This window comes from Sus scrofa, chromosome 13, assembly GCF_054392235.1.
Source record: "Sus scrofa isolate SSC_HxYL_T2T_F1_AM1 chromosome 13, Sscrofa_HxYL_maternal_Yorkshire_Landrace_v2.0, whole genome shotgun sequence".
Taxonomy (NCBI): Eukaryota; Metazoa; Chordata; class Mammalia; order Artiodactyla; family Suidae; genus Sus; species Sus scrofa.
This window is the reverse complement of record NC_139395.1, coordinates 163,362,721-163,381,667: the sequence shown is the minus strand read 5'-3', so window position 1 is coordinate 163,381,667 and position 18,947 is coordinate 163,362,721. Positions and strand designations below refer to the sequence as shown.

The following is an 18,947-nucleotide window of genomic DNA, read 5'->3' as shown; positions in this document are numbered from 1 at the left end:
TAGTTGGCTGATAAATCTCTGCTTGGGCTCCTTCCTGGACAAAAAGTGGTGGTTAAAATATACAGCCAAGAGAAGCACAGTTAGAATGGAAGAGTAAGGATGTCTGAAAATCTCCTCCTCCATAATAGTTCTGCTTAAAAAAAAAATGAGAACACTGAAAAAAATTGTAAATACCAACTTCTCTAACTCTGGAAAGTAACAGAAACCTTTCAACAATCAGAGGAGTGTTCCATCAAGAAAAATGACTGAATCTCAAGAAGAGCAAATTGTATTATGTTTTCTCTTGTGCTATTCCCATTCTTCCCTCCCAGCTGCATGATAGGTTTTTAAAACAATAGTCTTTTGGGTGATGGCCATTCTGGCTGGTGTAAGGTGGTACCTCAGAGTGGTTTTGATTTGCATCTCTCTAATAATGACTGACGTTGAACATCTTTTCATGTGTTTCTTGGCCATTTGTATGTCTTCTTCGGAGAATTGTCTGTAAGTCTACAAACAATAAGTGCTAGAGAGGGTGTGGAGAAAAAGGAACACTAGTACGCTGTTGGTGGGATTGTAAATTGGTGCAACCACTGTGGAAAACAGTATGGAGATTCCTCAGAAAACTAAACATAGAACTACCATTTGATCCAGCCATCCCACTCCTGGGCATCTATCCAGAGAAAACCACGACTGGCAAAGACACATGTACTCCAGTGTTCACTGCAGCACTATTTACAACAGCCAAGACATGGAAACAACCTAAATGTCCGTTGACAGAGGAGTGGATCAAGAGGAGGTGGTACATATACACAATGGAATATTACTCAGCCATTAAAAAGAACAAAATACCAGCATTTTTTGCAACATGGATGAACCTAGAAAGTATCATGCTAAGTGAAGTCAGCCATACAATGAGACACCAATATCACATGCTTTCACTGACATGTGGAACTGAAAAAAGGACAGACTGAACTTCTTTGCAAAACAGATGCTGACTCACAGACATTGAAAAACTTATGGTCTCCAGAGGAGACAGTTTAGGGGGTAGGGGGATGTGCTTGGGTTATGGGATGGAAACCCTGTGAAATCAGATTGTTATGATCATTATACAACTACAGATGTGATAAAATCATTTGACTAATAAAAAAAATGGAAAAAAATAGTCTTATAGCCATGGCAGTTACAAAAACCAGCAGCCTAGAAGCCACTGGAAGAAGCAAAATGGGTTTGTAACTCCCTCATAGCTCCATCCCAGAGAACTGTCACTATTAATTTGGCAATTTCCTAGAAAAGTCTCATTCAAGAGCTTGTCTTTGATTTAATTCTAAATTTCCTAGTCAGAAAAGCCTTAGCCCCTGGGTGTTATCAAAAGTAAAATATTTTAAGAAAGTCCTATGAAAACATTCTTCCAACAAATTAGATAACTTAGAGGAAATAGACAAATTCCTAGAAAGATGTAACCTAAAAAACTGATTCAAGGAGAAATAGAAAATCTGTGTAAAACATAACAAAGACAATGAAATAGTACTTACATAATTTCCCAAGCGAAAAATCCAGACCCAGATAGATAACTTCAGTGATAAATTCTACCTGATAGAAAAAAATTAATACTAATTCTTCATAAATCTTCAAAAAAATATGAGAATACTTCCCAACTTGTTTTATGATGCCAAAACTAGATTAATATTCACAATAAAAGAAAACTATTTACCAATATTGTTGGTGAATACAAATGTAAAAATCTTCAAAAACATACCAGCAAATACAGATATATGTTAAAAAAATTATATACCATGGCCAAGTAAGATTTACTCCAAGAATGCAAGGTTGGTTCAACATCCCCAAATCAGTGTAATATATTGGATTAATTAATAGAATGAAGATTAAAACCACATTATGATCTCAATAGACACAGAAAAAGTATTTGAGGAAACTGAATCATTTTCATAATAAAAAACATGTAACCAGCTAGGATACATGAAACTTCTTTAACTTTACATAGGACATCTTCAGAAAACCCATAAATAGCTAACATACTTAAGAGTGGAAGACTAAATTATTTCCCTTTAAAATAAGAAACAATACAAGGATGTCACCGCTTCTATTCAACATTATACTGGAAGTTTTATCCAAGAAAAATAGAAAAGTAAAACAAAATTTGTCACTGTTATGGCTCAGGTTGCTGCTGTGGCACAGGCTCAATCCCCAGCCCCAGAACTTCCACATGCTGCAAGCACAGTCAAAAAAACAAAAAAAAAGAAAAAAAAACCTATAGCAAGGTGTCACTTGACACTGGTCAGAATGGCCATCATTCTACAATAAATGCTAGAGAGGGTGTGGCAAAAAGGGAACCCTCCTACACTGCTGGTAGGAATGTACTTTGGTACAACCACCATGGAAAACAGTATGGAGATTCCTCAAAAAACTAAAAATAGCACTATCATATGATCTAGCAATCCCACTCCTGGGCATGTATCCAGAAAAAAACATGATTCAAAAAGATATATGCACCCCAAAGTTCATTGCAGTCTATCTGCAATGGCCAAGACATGGAAACAACCTAAATGTCAATCAACAGAGGAATTTATAAAGAAGATGTGGTACAGAGTTCCCATCATGGCTCAGTGGTAACAAACCTGACTAGTATCCATAAGGATGTGGGTTCGATCCCTGGCCTTGCTCAGTGGGTTAAGGATCCGGCACTGCTGTGAGCTGTGGTGTAGGTCCTAGACATGGCTCAGATCTGGTGTTGCTGTGCCTGTGGCATAGGCCAGCAGCTGTAGCTCCAATTCAGTCCTTAGCCTGGGAACTTCCATATGCCTCAAGTATAACCCCAAAAAGAAAAAAAAAAAAAAAATAGAAGTACATATATAAAATGGAATTTTATACAGCCATAAAAAAAGACTGAAGTAAATGAAATAAAGACATTTGCAGCAATGTGGATTGGCCTAGAGATTATCATACTAAGTGAAGTAAATCAGAGAAAGACAAATATCATATGGTACCACTTATGTGTGGAATCTAAAAAAAATGATACAAATGAATTTACTTACAAAACAGAAATAGACTCACAGATCTGAAAAGACATGTCTTGAAAAAATATAAATAGGCAATAAACACATCATTAGCCATTAGAGAAAGTCAAATCAAAACTGCAGTGAGATACCACTTCACACTCACTGGATGGTTAAAATCAGTAAGACAGAAAATAACAAGAATGTGGAGAAATTAGAACCCCCATACATTGCTTGTAGGATTTTTTTTTTTTGTCTTTTTGTCTGTTGTTGTTGTTGTTGTTGTTGCTGTTGATGTTGTTGTTGCTGTTGTTGCTATTTCTTGGGCCGCTCCCGCGGCATATGGAGGTTCCCAGGCTAGGGGTCGAATCGGAGCTGTAGCCACCGGCCTACGCCAGAGCCACAGCAACGCGGGATCCGAGCCGCGTCTGCAACCTACACCACAGCTCACGGCAACGCCGGATCGTTAACCCACTGAGCAAGGGCAGGGACCGAACCCGCAACCTCATGGTTCCTAGTCGGATTCGTTAACCACTGCGCCACGACGGGTGCTCCCGCTTGTAGGATTTTTAAATGGTACAGCCACATTGGAGTACTGTTTGGCAGTTTCTCAAGAAGATAAAGATATAGTAACACAGGACCTAGGAATTTTGCCTATAGGTATATAGGAATGATAACATATGTCCATACAATAACCTGTACATGATTGTTCACAGCAGCATTATTTGAAATTATCAAAAAGTAAAAACAACCCAAATGTCTATCCATTGATAAAAGGATAAACAAATGCAATATACATATATATGTATACATGTATATACACAACAGAATACTATTCAGCCATTAATAACTAAGAATGTAGTACCAATAGGTACCACAACATGAATGAACCTTTTAAAGATTATATGCTATGCGACAGAATTCCTGTCATGGCTCAGCAGAAATGAATCTGAATGGTATCCATGAGGACACAGGTTCGATTCCTGGTCTTGCTGAGTGGGTTAAGAATCCGGTGTTGCCGTGAGCTATGGTGTAGTTCATAGGCACAGCTCAGATCTGGCATTGCTCTGGCTGTAGCATAGGCCAGCGGCTACAGCTCTGATTCGACCCCAGCCTGGGAACCTCCATATGCCACAGTTGTGGCCCTAAAAAGACCAAAAAAAAAAAAAAAAAAAAAAGGATTATGCTGTGTGAAAGAAGCTACACACAAAAAACTACTTATTATATATGACTTCATTTATATATGAAGTGTCCAGAATAGGCAAACCCATAGAGGCAGAAAGTAGACTAATAGCTGTCAAGAACTAGAAGGAGAAGCAATATGGAGTGGCTATTAAAAGATACAAAGACTTTTTTTTTTTTTTTTGGTCTTTTTGCCTTTTCTAGGGCCACTCCTGTGGCATATGGAGGTTCCCAGGCTAGGGGTCCAATCGGAGCTATAGCGGCTGGCCTACACCAGAGCCACAGCAATGCGGGATCCGAGCCGCATCTGCGACCTACACCACAGCTCACGGCAACGCCAGATCCTTAGCCCACTGAGAAAGGTCAGGGATCGAACTGGCAAGCTCATGGTTCCTAGTCAGATTCATTAACCACTGCACTACAACGGGAACTCCAAGGATTTTTAATAGAACAATAAAAATATTCCGCATTTGTTGCAAATGGCAAAATTTCATTCTTTTTATGGCTGAGTAGTATTCCGTTGTGTGTGTGTGTATATGTGTGTACACACACTAAATATGTGTGTGTGTGCCTCATCTTCTTTATCCATTCACCTGTTGACAGACACATAGGATGCTCCCATATCTTGTAAATTATAAATAGTGCTGCTATGAACATTGAGGTACATGTGTTTGTTTGTTTGTTTTCAGATATACACCCAGAAGTGAATTGCATGAATGAACTTAGAGGGTATAATGCTAAGTGAAATAAGCCAGCCAGAGAAAGGCAAATACTATATGATATCACTTATATGAGGAAACTAAAAAATGCAACAAACTAGTGAATATAACAAAAAAGAGACAACTCACAGATATAGAGAATGAACTAGTAGCTAGTTACCACTGGGGAGAGGGAAATGGGGAGGGAGAATATAGGAGCAGGGAATTAAAAGGTACAAACTATTATGTGCAAAATAAGCTATAAGGTTATATTGTACAGGAGTTCCCGTCATGGCTCAGCAGAAAGGAATCCAACTAGTATCCATGAGTACCCAGGTTCAATCCGTGGCCTTGCTCAGTGGGTTAAGGATTTGGCATTGCCGTGAGCTGTGGTGTAGGTGGCAGACGTGGCTCGGATCTGGCACTGCTGTGGTGTAGGACTGCGGCTACAGTTCTGATTCAATCCCTAGCCCAAGAACGTCCATATGCTGTGGGCGTGGCCCTTAAAAAAAAAAAAAAAAGACCAAAATTTTTAAAAAGGCTATGTTGTATAAACAGGGACTATAGTATGGCTTATATTTTATAATAACCATAAACGGAGTATAACCTTTAAAATTTGTAAATCACTACACTGTATAAATTGTAACATATAAATTGTATACCAACCATACTTCAATAAAATAAAAAAATTAAGTATTCTGCAAATAGATATTGTATGGTTGCACAACTCTGTAAAGATACTAAAACTCACTGAAAAACACTTTCAAAGGATGAGTTTTATGATGTGGAAGTTACATATCAATTAAATTTTTACCAAAAAAGAACATTCAAGTATCTGAGACAGCCAGAACCAATATGATAAAGGAGTCAAGGAAAGAAGCTGGCAGCTGGAGTGATGGGGGAACAGCTATTTAAACCGTGGAAATGGGGAATGGCAGTAGAGAAAACTTTAAATGTAGGCCGAGGATATTTAAAGGATTTTGAAAATTATTCTGTATGTGGTATAGAGCCCATGAAAGAGTTCTGGTGAACAGCTGACCTGATTTCATAAACATAATCATGAGGATAAATAATAAAACTGAATGCCAAGTACCGCATGTTAGAAATACAAAGGAAATAAATTGTATGTTCTTTGGCTTTAAAATTCTCCAATTACAACAAAGATAAATCTGCAACCATGGTAAAAATTGAAAAAAAAATCTTTTTTCTTTTCTTTTCAATGTAATAAAGCATAGAGCGGAGATACCATTAAGAACTGGAGTGAGCAAACTACCAAAAAAGTCACACAGAATACATGGAACTGAAACTAAGCCTAAAAGGATGAGTAGAATTTAGATAATCTGAGGAGAGGAGTTATCAGAGGTCAAGATATTAGAAGGTCAAGTGAATTTGTCAAGCCACATGAATTTGGATATAGTCATTCACATAGTAAATTTCTTGTAATCCATGATTATCTTCATTTTTCACCATCTCTGGATATGTCTGTGGAAACTCTTAGGTTCTAAACCTCCAGTCTTCCCCCATTCAAAACTACAAGGTTGCCAGAGTAATATTACTAAAATATCATTACCATAGCTTTGATGGTTCTTTATCTCTTGTAATATTCACATACACATATGTGATAAGGAATCATGGCACACTCAGCTCCTTAAAGATGGTCATCATTTCAACTTCCAATTTGCATCTTTCTTCTCCCAACTCCCACCAGCAAACCTTGCTCCTACCCCTACCTCAACCAACCCTCCTGAGAGAAACACTGAAATATCACATCAATCTCCAAATCTGATTTCCTTTCTCAAGTCTCAGTCATTGTCTTTGTATTCACTTTTACCCATCTAAAACAATCTGTGCTTCGATGTGCTGCTTATTCTTTAATGCCACGTTCAATTAATACTTCCTCATTAAATTTTCCTGAGCCTGCCTTTCTGTTCACGCATGCCCAGGGTAATGGGTCTCTTGTGGTTGCTTCCACATTTCCTACAAACTTCTTTGCTATTTCTTCTTCATCTCCCTTCACTTCTTCTACCACACTTACTGTTGGAGTGTCCCCAGGTTCAGTCCTTTTATCTCTTCTCTATCTCACTCATTCCCTTAGTGGGTAACCTAAATAGCATGTTAAAAGATGATGAAACTATGTTTTGCCACCTCAATTTCCTCCAGGTGTTTACTCAAATGATGCACTATTTTAAAACTGCAAAAATTTCATCCTCAACACCCAGTATTCACCTTTCCTATTTTTTTTTTTTTTTGTCTTTTCTAGGGCTGCACCTGCGGCATATGGAGGTTCCCAGGCTGGGGGTCTAATCAGAGCTGCAGGCCTACGCCAGAGCCACAGCAACGTGAGATCCAAGCTGTGTCTGCAACGTACACCACAGCTCACCACAAGGCCGGATCCTTAACCCACTGAGCAAGGCCAGGGATCAAACCCAGAACCCCAAGGTCTCTAGTGGAATTCGTTAACTACTGTGCCACGCCAGGAACTCCCACATTTTCTATTTTATTTTTTCTCCATAACACTCATTGCCTTCTGGCATTACCTCTTTATGGTTCCTAATCTAGCTCGCCCATTAGAAAGCAATCTCATTTGTTAACTATATCTAAATAAAGCTGGAAAAAAAAGAAGTAATCTCCACAAGGGTAGGGGTTTTTGTCTGTTTTGTTGACTACTATATCCCTAGCATTAAAACATCCCCTCGCACACAGAATATACTTAATTTTATAAACAAAGCACTTTGTTATATAAATCAATTTCCTAATATGAGTTGAACTCATTCTCTTGGGATACAATGGGAAAGTATATGTCACTTTCATCAACTTTTCACTTAATCCTAATATTCCTAACTTCCATGCTTCCCCAGAACAAAGTGTTATCTCAACTGACACATTTTCAATGTGAGAAGCCTGCAAACAAAGGAAATTTAACTTAATCTCTTCACTTTTCTTATTATAATGCTGACTTATTACACAATTAATACAAAGATGACTTTTATAAGGCCATAAAAGGTAGTATTTATGTAAATGGTATATATATACTGCCACCAGGTTGACCACAGAAAATCCCAAAGAACTGAGAAAATCGGAGGCACTACATTCAGATATCTGATAAAATAGTTTTGAATTAGATTTGGCCCGATAAACAACAAAAAGACAAGAGGACAGTTGGCTGACGAAACCAAAATATCCACTTTACTACTACTGCAAGCTTGAGTAGATACATGGGACAACAACGGACTTCCTAATTGCGAATAACCCCAGGCGGTTTCCAGCAGCACTGAATGAACAGCCACACTCCCCCATTTAAGAGTCTTGCGAATAAAAGACTTTACCTGGTGAGGCAAGGAGAGCTGTCCTCGATTTGCACACACTTTGGGGTGAGCACTCCCAGAACCAGCAGAAGGAACAGCCCGCTTCTCCAGTACCGGCTGCTCCCTCAAATTCACCAATAAGATCAATTCCTTTCTTCCTGCTGGGGGCGGAGCCAATGGAAGGGCGGGTAGAGAATAACGGAAGCAGGAAGACAAAGGCTTTCCTCCGGGAAATGAAGATTTCTCCCAACCGAGATTCTCTTCCCTGCTTCTGGTAACGTGAATGTTGCTTTCACAGAGAATATTTGGAAGAGAGGATCTTCTGGGCTGACCTTGGAGAGCATAGTATGCTGGTACTGCAGAAGCCTCCAGGTTCCACTCCAAGCAGCATTTCGGTGTAAAAGGATAAAAAGTGCTCTCTTTTTTTCATTCTTCTTTTAAGGTACCAGAGAGACCTTTCAACACTTAAACCACAAAGATAAAACGGGTTGAGTCTTCTCATTGAAAATAAGTTAAATCCCAATATTTAAAAAGTAATTGTTGAAGTTCTAGGGTTAGGGATCCAGCCGTTGTCACTGCAACGGCTTGGGTCGCTGCTATGGCTCAGCTTCCATCCCTGGTGCAGGACCTGCCACATGCCACAGAAACATTCCCTCCCCAAAAAAAGTAATTGTTAATTTTTATATTTACCATAGAAATATCTGAAAATTTAAAGGGTTGTAACAGAACAGCAGTCCTATCTCTAACCTATCCTGCTATCAGAGGTAGTCACATTCAACGTTGTGGCTCTTTTTTTCTGACACTTAATGTCATACTGGAAAATATATCTAATCGGTTATATGTTGATTTATCAACTTAAACATTCGTTCTTAACTTCCTTCGTTTGAAGACATTTGCAGTTTTACCTTTGCAGTTTTACCATGCTTTCTCTTTCCCTATCCCATAAAATCAAACATATCAAACTTTAAGTCAGTATTTAGTATCTACATTAATATTTTCTGTCAGACTACATATTACATATTTTTCTTAACCAAATTTTATTGTCCCCTATAAAGGCTCTTGTTTCAGTTTTCCACATAGTCAGACTTCTTTCTAAACATCAGTTCTCTGCTTTTCTGGAAGTCACTCTAACCCCTCTTACCTTGTTCCTTTTCTTTGTTAGTTTTGTTCTCTTTCATATTGGAGGAATTTCTCAACTGGCAGCTCATCCTTGGTCACTCATTAATATTTGAAAGTGATGTACTAGACGACTTATTGGAAGATCCACGTGTGGGAAATTTTTGTTGAGTGTGAGCACTTCACCATGGGGATTGAGTGGCCCACTAGCCTTTTTGCTAGGTTATACAAAAATGGCACTATCACTGGTTATTTTCTCCAGTTGCCTCAGAGAAGGAACCTCCTAATTCTTGTTTCAGGAAAGAGGTGACTGCTGGTTTTCCCGGATTTGAGCAGGGAAGGTGGGGAAGGATGTTCTCATCATTAACTCCATACACTTTCATTTAATCTATTCTGCTTTCAAGTAGCCATTTTACCCACATTCTTCTTTGTCCCTGGAAACCACAAGTCTAGAGTCCTTACAGTTAAATTTCTTTTGAACCCAAACCTTTTATTTCCTCTGGAGATGGCAGAATGTTGGGCAAATGCTACTTGGAGTAGGGAGGGGGACTGACCCTAATTTATGTCTTAAACCAATTCATTTTTTTCACTCCCCATCGGACCCTTTGTCATTCAGCCTGCTATAACAAAAATACCATGGACTGGGTAGCTTATAAACAGAAGAAATTTATTGCTCACAGTTCTGGAGGCTGGGTGCCAGCCTGGCTTCTAGAGGCAGCCCATCAGCATGGTTGAGTTCTGATGAGACCCCTCTTCCAGGTTTAAGGCTGCCTGAAGATTTCTCATGGTATCTGAAGATGGTAGAGTCAAGGGAGCAACCTAGAATCTTTTTCATTAGGGCATTAATCCCATTCATGAGGGCTTCACTGATGATCTAATCACCTCCCAAACCCCCCACCTCCTGATACCATCATCTTGGAGGTTAGGATTTTAATAGATGAATTTGGTGGGGACAAATGTTTAGATGGTAGCACCCCTTCTTCTGATTAACTGGGACCTTTAATGTCTGAGCCTTTCTACATTTTGACAAATGAACAGGTTTATATTGTGCTGTCTCCCACTGCTTGCTTTTAAGATTCATCTTCCTCTGCCCTATTAAGTGTTTCGTCCATCCATTTGTCTTATTTCCCCCATTTTTTATCTTTCTTGTCCAGGGCTATCTTCTTTCCCATTCTCATTGTCTTGTCTTGTATAAATCAATTCCTTTTTTATTCCTTCCTGTAATTTTGCTGGAAGTTTGGGAGGGAGCAAAGATGAATACTTTTATTCAATCAGCCACATTTATCTGACAGGTTTCAGTGAACTTTAAAGTACCTATACCATGCTAGGCATATGGGAGCATATAGGCAGTAAATTATTTGGTTTCTGTCCTGGAAATCTTAAAAACTAAATTGCACTTTGAGATAATAGTTCAGGAATATCCACAAGACTGTGCAAATTAATGGTTTAGACAAGAAGTAACATGGTTATTTGGATAAAAGATTGAGTGATATGTGATGTTGATGTTAAAGAATCAATAGGCTCTGAGTATTTAGGAAACAGGAACACTTAGGGGAGTCAAAAATTAAGTGTCTAAAAGATTGTACCAAATTGTGATAGAATAAGAACTCCAAATTCCAGTATATGTTTTATACTGATAGTTGCATTCTATTTGATCTTTGATCTTTCCTCAAGTCCCTTATTCATTAGTGTGTATAACTCCTAAAATGTTTTAATTGACTTCCTGTAATATTGTAGTTTAAATTTTTAATGCAGACATTGTAGCTAGTTCCTGCCTAGCATTTATCTCTAAATTCTTTTGTTAAAATTTACTCATCCAGCCTTATAGTCTCTTACTTTTTTCCTTGATCTTCAACTAAAAAATAAAGTAATAAAATAGCTGTATTTAATATAAAGTTATATTTCTGATAGCTTTCTCCCTAATCTCCTGAAGTCCCAATAAAAAGCACATATACACATTGAATTCTTATAGGGTATGTAGGTATAGATGTGTTTCTCTGAACCAAAAACAGGATTCTTGCAGCTGTATTTGAGGAGCTAAAACAGCCAGAAGTTGCTGGTTTTTGATTTTACAGAATAAAAAATATGAACAAATCCTGTCATAGCTTGAAGTTTTAAAGTTTTAGGGCTTTACCAAAACTTTCAGAATTTCAGTCATAGCTTTCTAATATTTTACAGCCCTGCCAAATTAAACAGCAACAGTTGTGAGATTTATCTACAGAACATGTGGCTAATGACCTTTAAGGCAACTTGCTTCATATGTCAACCAGGGAAAAAAAAAAAAAAAAAAAGAAACCATGAGCTATAACTATTGAGATTAGTTGCTTCTCTTATTTTTGCTCATTTATGTAAATCAATATCTGGTATAATAGATGTAACATAAGGGCATAGAGGTATTTTTAAGGACAGTTTTTCTCTAAAAGATGTTATTTTTTAAATTAATTATTAAGAAACTTGGAGTTTTTTTGGCATTTTAATCTAAAATATGTCAGTGTTTCTCAAAGTAATTGGGTTGAATTTTTCTACAAATGTGTATATTGGCTTATGTTAATCTTGGCTGAACAAACTGTTACCATGAGATTGCATTTAAAACAACTGGTGGGATTTGTGAAAAACACATTTCAATTACTAATAACTTGCCTTCACATTACACATCTCTTCAGGCAGCTCAAAGGACTTGAGAAGACATTTTTAAAATTATAAATGTGTTATAATATCTTACAAATACCATACATTACATTTATTACAAAGAATTTTATTCTTCCCATAAGGAGTTATTATCAATAAAATGTTACAGATAAGAAAAGTGGAATATTTGATGGAAGTTTTATTCACCAGGAAGAGAGCTTTGTTCTGAAACAAGGAGTAATGATACCTACAGTAGGTTCTGTGTTTTTGATCCACGGTCATCACCATAATTAGGATCAGGTCTAGGTTAACGACCATCTAGAGCATGAAAACAGGAAGGGTTCTACTACTCCAGGCTCTTTAGTGGAATACTTGCAAGCTTTAGCTATACAGGCCTGAAGATAAATACTGATCTACTACCTCTAAGCTATTTAACCTGAGGCAAATTTCTTCACTTCTCAATTTGTTGATATGTCAAAGCACTAGATCATGGCAGATGACAAATGGTGACTGTTATTAATTTGTACAATAGACATAGTAGTTAATGGGTCAAGACTTGCTGATCCCTGGCCAAAAAAAGGCTGGAATCTGCCTATTTTGAAGGAGATGTATTTAGATGAAGAGAAATTTTGACAGATTTCATCAGGAGAAATCTGCTCTATTCCCTTCTGTTCTGTATTTTAGACAGCAATTTGTAATTCTGCCTAATAATCTTAAGTTTTAGTTCTTTTTTTTATTCTGTATTTTAAAAATGGTTGCCTTCACTGTTGCTAAAAAATACAGCGCTAACAATGTATCAGATCATGCCAAACCTTCATAACTTCTATTATTCTGGATAACAAGTTTTTCTGCATTTTTGAGGATATGAGTAATGTTTAAAACAGTAAGTTTTTTGGATAGAAGCACTTTCAAGTCACTTTATGTATTTCCTGCCTTCTTATATAGAGTATGTGAAATACAATTTTAAATCTTCTTAATGATCCACAATATTCATTGGGAGCAACTATTGGATCATGTTCTATTTATTCTCTCAATAATCAATTATTGAGTACTTTGATGAAAGGAAAACTCCATTTTTGATGAATTTACACCATAGTTTGAGTGAGAGAGAAGAGAATAAAAGTTACAGAACAACTTTACAATAACTTTGCTGTAGATAACCACAAGGAACTGTAGGAGCTCAGAAATGGAGCACTTAATTTAAAGTAGGGGTGTGTGCTTTGGGATAAGGAATAGGAGAAGTTTCCCAAAGACTGATGATTTCCAAAGAATAAAGAGAAATCAGCCAGCTAGAGAAGAAGAAAGAATGCAAAGAACTATGTGAACTCAAAGGAGTTTGGTTTGGCACAATAATGGGGTACAGGGGGCAATACTGTAAGATATTTAATGATGGGGAAGTAGGCATAAACAGGGTAATAAAGAATTTTGAATGCTAGCACTGAGTTTAACATTTATCATGAAGGCTTATTAGGAGCCATTGGAGACTTTAAGAAGGAGACTTAGATTTATCAGACTCGTATTTAGTATTATTCCAGCAGAAATGTGAAGAATACATAGTACAAAAATTAGACCAGTGTTAAAAAGATAAATCAAGAGCCAACAGGAGTTCTCTTCATGGCTCAGCTGTTAATGTACCCCACCAGGATCCATGGGACGCAGGTTTGATCCCTGGCCTTGCTCAGTCGATTACAGACCCAGTGTTGCTGTGAGCTGTGGTGTAAGTCACAGATGCATCTTGGATCCCGCATTGCTATGGCTGAGGCATAGGCCAGCAGCTGTGGCTCCAATCTGACCCCCTAGCCTGGGAACTTCCATGTGCCATGGGTGTGGCCCTAGTTAAAAAAAAAAAAAAGAAAGAAAAGCCAACTGCAAGAAAGATTCCTGAAGATACTGGTTCTGATGAGTCTGGAAATATGGTAGTGTCTATGGACATTAAAAAAAAAGAAAGAAGGGGGAAGATAAATCTGGGAGTTAAGAATAGTACTTATTACCAACTATTATACTGACTTTTTTTTTTTTGTCTTTTTCGCCCTTTTTTCTTTTTAGGGCTTCACCCACGGCATATGGATGTTCCCAGGCTAGCAGTCTGATCAGAGCTATTGCTGCCACGCCACAACCACAGTAATGCCAGATCCAAGCCATGTCTGAAACCTACACTACAGCTCATGGCAATGGCAGATCCTTAACCCACTGAGCGAGGCCAAGGATCAAACCTGCAAACTTCATGTTTCCTAGTCAGATTTGTTGCCGCTGTGCTACAATGGGAACTCCATCAGCTATCATAGAATAAGGGCAATTGGACATATTCTCCACTGTAAATACTTATTAAACTAGAAAAATATGTGAAGAATTTCCTTTTTCTGGCATTGGATAAGCAAGAAGAGCTGTGATCCTAGAGAGAAAGGAAATAGATGACATAAGCTTACATTCACCCCTGGTTTCTGGCTGAGGACACTTTCTAAACTGTAACATAGATTAGTAGAGCCCACATAGAGAGAAGTTATCTTGCTAGTGAGAAGAGAAATTAAAGTTCACAGATCCTGAGGTGGCTGGAAGTAGTCAGGGAACTAGAGTGCAGAGAACCACGTAGAAATAGATCTGGCAAACTTTGCACAGTTCCCTTTCAAACTTTGGCTGTATTCTAAACTGTAAAGACAGAAAAAGAGTAAATTAAACCTAGCAAAGGGTAAGTACTAGGAAGCTATGGACTGAATGTAGATGTCCCAGCAAAATATCAACATTCTTTAAAGAAAGACAGCATAATACAACATAATCCAGATTCTCCATGTGTGTCTTCCACAACGTCAAGCATACAATCAAAACTTAGAATACCTATGAGGCATCAGGAAAATGTGACACATGACTCCTACTCCCCTAAAAAAAAAAAAAAAAAAAAGGCTGTAGAAATAGAATAAGAGATTACAAAAATGTTATAACGACCAAATAAAGTTTTTAAAACAAGTATCATATATATATGTTCAAATATTAAAAGGAAGATATGAACATGATGAATGGGGACATAGAAGATCTCAACTGATTAATGGAAACTAAAAAATACAAACTTCATTTCAGACTTCAAAATTACAATATTTATAAGAGGGAGAAAAATTGCTGGCTGGTTTAACAGCAGATTGCACTCTGCAGGAAAAAAAAAAAAAAAGAGGGAGAGAAAGTGAGAGACCAGTAAATTTGAATACAGATCACTAGAAACTGAAGCACACATAGAAAAAATAAATCTGTAACTTGTAGATTATCTAGAAGTCTAGCATATTATTAGAGTTCAGAAGAAGAAAAAGATTGGGCAGAAAAAATATTTAAATAAATTGTGACTAAAATTTTCCCAAATTTAATTTAAAAAGTATCCCACAAAGCCAGGAAACTCAATAAAGCATTAATATTCTAAATGCTGAAACCAAAGTAAAGAGGAAATGTTAGAAGCAATTTAAAAAACAAGGCATGGAGTTCCCGTCGTGGCTCAGTGGAAAGGAATCCTACTAGTGTCCATGAGGACACAGGTTCAATCCCTGGCCTTGTTCAGTGGGTTAAGGATTCAGGGTTGCTGTGAGCTGTGGTGTAGGTCACAGACATGGCTTGGATCTGGCATTGCTGTGGCTGTGGTGCCCAGCGGCTACAGCTCTAATTCAACCTTTAGCCTGGGAACCTTCATATGCTGGGGGTGTGGCCTTAAAAAGACAAAAAAAAAAGGCATGTTCAGAGGAATAGCAGTAAGAATGATCACCAACATCTCCTTAGAACCACTGCAAGCCAGAAACAATGGATTGAAATGCATAAAGCACAGAAAGAAAAAACTATCAACTTAGAATTTCATGCTCTCCCCCAAAATTCTACCAAGGAATGAAGAGCACTAGAAATGGTAGATGTTTAGGCAAATATATAACATTTTTGTTCTTGTTTCTTAATACCTTCAAAAGACAATTTACTTTTTAAATGAAAAAGTGATGGAAATGAATGTTGAGAATCTCATAAATATAAAATTAAAACAGGTAACAGCAATGGCTCAATAATCAGAAAAAGGTTAAGTGCAAGTATATTATCTAAGATTCTTAAATTATACATCCTATGATATTAGGTTAATTCCAAGAAGACTGTGATAAGTTAAGGATGCATGTAGTAAGCCCTAAGGAAAGCACACACAAAGAATTATGGTGAAAAGCCAAGAAAAGAGATACAATGGAATACTTATAAGTACTAAATTAATCCAAAAGAAAAGAAAAGGGGGGAAATGAAAACAGAACAAACAGGACAAATATTAAAATGAAAAAATGTAAAAAAATGAAAAAGAATGAAAAGTAAAAGAACGGGAAAAGCAATATTAAGAAAATATGGTAAACTGCAGTTTAAGTAACAATGTTATTAGCAGGCAAAAAAGACATTTGAACAAGAAGTATTATCATAGGTATTAGGAGGACATTTCATAAATAAAAAGGAATCAATTAACTAAAAAGACATTACAATCATTAATGTGTATGTACCTAATAAAAGAGGTTCAAATTACATGAAGCAAAAACCAAAAGAATGAAGTAGAAATAGACAAATTAAAGTGTGAGATTTTAAAACATCTCCTTGAGTCATTTCCTGTGGAAACTAGATGAGAGGAAAAGGGTAACTACATGGAAGACTTAAACGATAGCAGCTACCAACTTAAACTAATTGGTTTTATCAAACACTATATTAAACAATGGGAGAATACACATTCTTTACAAATAAACGTGGAATAGTCACCGAGACAGAGTGTATGCTAGACCTTAAAACCTGCCACAGTTTCAAGGATGCCAGCAGAAGACATAACAGTTCACAGTCAGAGATAAGGACTTTATTACTCATGGCAATAGCTATAGCCAAAGTAACAGCAGCTTTAGGACCACTTCATTGAGAACTAATTCCCACTGAATATCACAAAAAGGGTCAGATGATAACTGTCAATTGCATTTATGAAAGATGAATCTGTATTTAGGGAACCCAAATCTTTTTTAAGTAGGCAGTAAGCCAGACATTTGCCTGGGGGTCCAGGGAGACACATTACCTTTATTGTATTTATTATAATAGACAGTAAACAAATTTGCCTTTTATTCTGAGAGATACAATCTCTTATCCTTGAAAAGACATTCCAAAACAAAGACCATAAGTACTTCTGCTCATGCAGAAATACAAGGGATTCATAGAAATGTGTTTTCTAACGGTGTAAGTGAAGTAAGTCAGAAAGAGAAAGACAAATACCATATGATATCACTTATATGTGGAATCTAAAATACAGCACAAATGAACCTATCTATATAACACAAACAAACTCATGGACATAGTGAACAGACTTGTGGTTTCCAAGGGGGAGGGAGAGGGAGTGGGATGGACTAGAAGTTTGGGGTCAGCAAATGCAAACTGTTGGCTTAGGAATGAATAAGCAATGAGGCCCTGATGTATGACACAGGGAACTATATCCAATCACTCATGATGGAGCATGATGGAAGATATTATGAGAAAAAGAATATGTGCATATATATATATATATATATATATATATATATATATATATACACACACACATATATGTATAACTGGGTCACTTTGCTGTACAGCAGAAACTGACAGAACATTGTAAATCAGCTATAATAAATAAATAAATTAATTAATTAAAGACAAAATAAGGGGAGAGAAAAAGGAGGCAATAATCAGAAAGAGCATTACTTGGAATTTAAAATTTCAGATGTAGAGCAGACTTAGGAAATAGTGAGATAAAGCAGATCTGACTGATACCAAGTCCAGGTCAACACCTGACAACAGACTGCTGAAAATGGTGAAGTAACAGTGGCGTAGGAATACTTACTGGAAGATATCAGGCACTGAGGAGGAAAGGAAGCCAGTGAGCCAGGTGCCAGAGCTTTCCATGATTATGGAATAATCAGAAATTTAGCAGTTGAGAGTGACCAGAGGAAAGTAAGGATAACTAGTTTATAATGAAATAATGAACATTTATTATACACTATTCATGGTTAGACATTTTCATATTAAAATTTCACCATACCCCTATTGTATTACCTTATCCTAATTTCCTGGATGATTAAATTGAAATTCATAGAAGTTTAATAATTTGCCCCAGGTCATAGAGTTTCTGAATAACAAGGCTAGATTCAAAACCGTATTTGCTTGAATCAAATAGTGTCCTTTCTACCATGTCATACTAACAGCCCGATTACTTGGGCTAGAAGTGAGAGTGCATGTGAAGGAACAGTGGTGCTGCTCAGGGAGAGACTAGCAGTCAAAATGTAGATAATTTCTTCATAGCCTCCAGGAGACCAGAGTAGGACCATAAGTGCCTGGTGCTGAAAAGTTTGAGAGTTTGAAAGAGATCTCTTACTCTTAAAGAGCCAAGCAGTAGTTAATTTAATCAGGTTGATCAATTGCTCCGCAAAGACCCTGGGTGTGTAAAGAAAGTTTTTGTGATTTTAGGGTCTACCATGAAATACACAAGGACCTATTACTCCAAACCTATACTGAAATTTTTTAATAATTAGGTCTCTTATTTGTATTTTTACTCTTTTTTCTTTTCTTCACATTCATAGTTCTTACTTCTCAGTTGCCAATGTCTTTTAATGTAGAAGCTCCTCTCTGCTCTCCTAATGTGTTTTTCTTCTAATGTAGATGAGGATTAAAAGCATGGGCTAAATGAAGCTTGATAAAAATATGTGCTACATAAGAGCAAACAGATTTTAAAAGAGAGCTTGAGAAGGACCTCTACAACTGAGGAGCAAGAACTTTTGTTTTATTTTTAGTTTCAAGCTCTGCCATGGTGGGCGAGGTTGCTAGTTAACTAAATTCCAGATAGGTAAGTTGACCTGAACCAGAATGATATAATTATTAAACATGATTTTTCAAAATATTACTTAATTAACTGTTAGTAAATTTTAAATGAATGATATTAAACCAGAACTTTTTCACTCCTAATGTTTTCTTTCTGGCTGATATGTTTATTCATCATTTGGAAGTTAAAGATATTTTTAATGAGCCAA

At 36.9% G+C, this 18,947-nt stretch overlaps 1 protein-coding gene across 3 annotated transcripts in view; it reads right to left on the bottom strand.

Annotated features, from left to right (window-relative positions):
• The window catches only part of LOC102157705 (uncharacterized protein NECTIN3-AS1-like), a 128,240-nt gene that overhangs the window by 54,706 nt on the left and 54,587 nt on the right, over positions 1-18,947 (bottom strand). For 2 of the 3 annotated variants that reach the window (XM_084991373.1, XM_084991375.1), the window contains exon 2: positions 8,200-8,642. The gene's annotated coding sequence lies outside the window, so the exon portion shown is untranslated. Of the gene's footprint in view, positions 1-1,511; positions 1,570-8,199; positions 8,643-18,947 lie in introns of those variants that run through there. The other variant, XM_084991374.1, reaches the window with a different exon arrangement.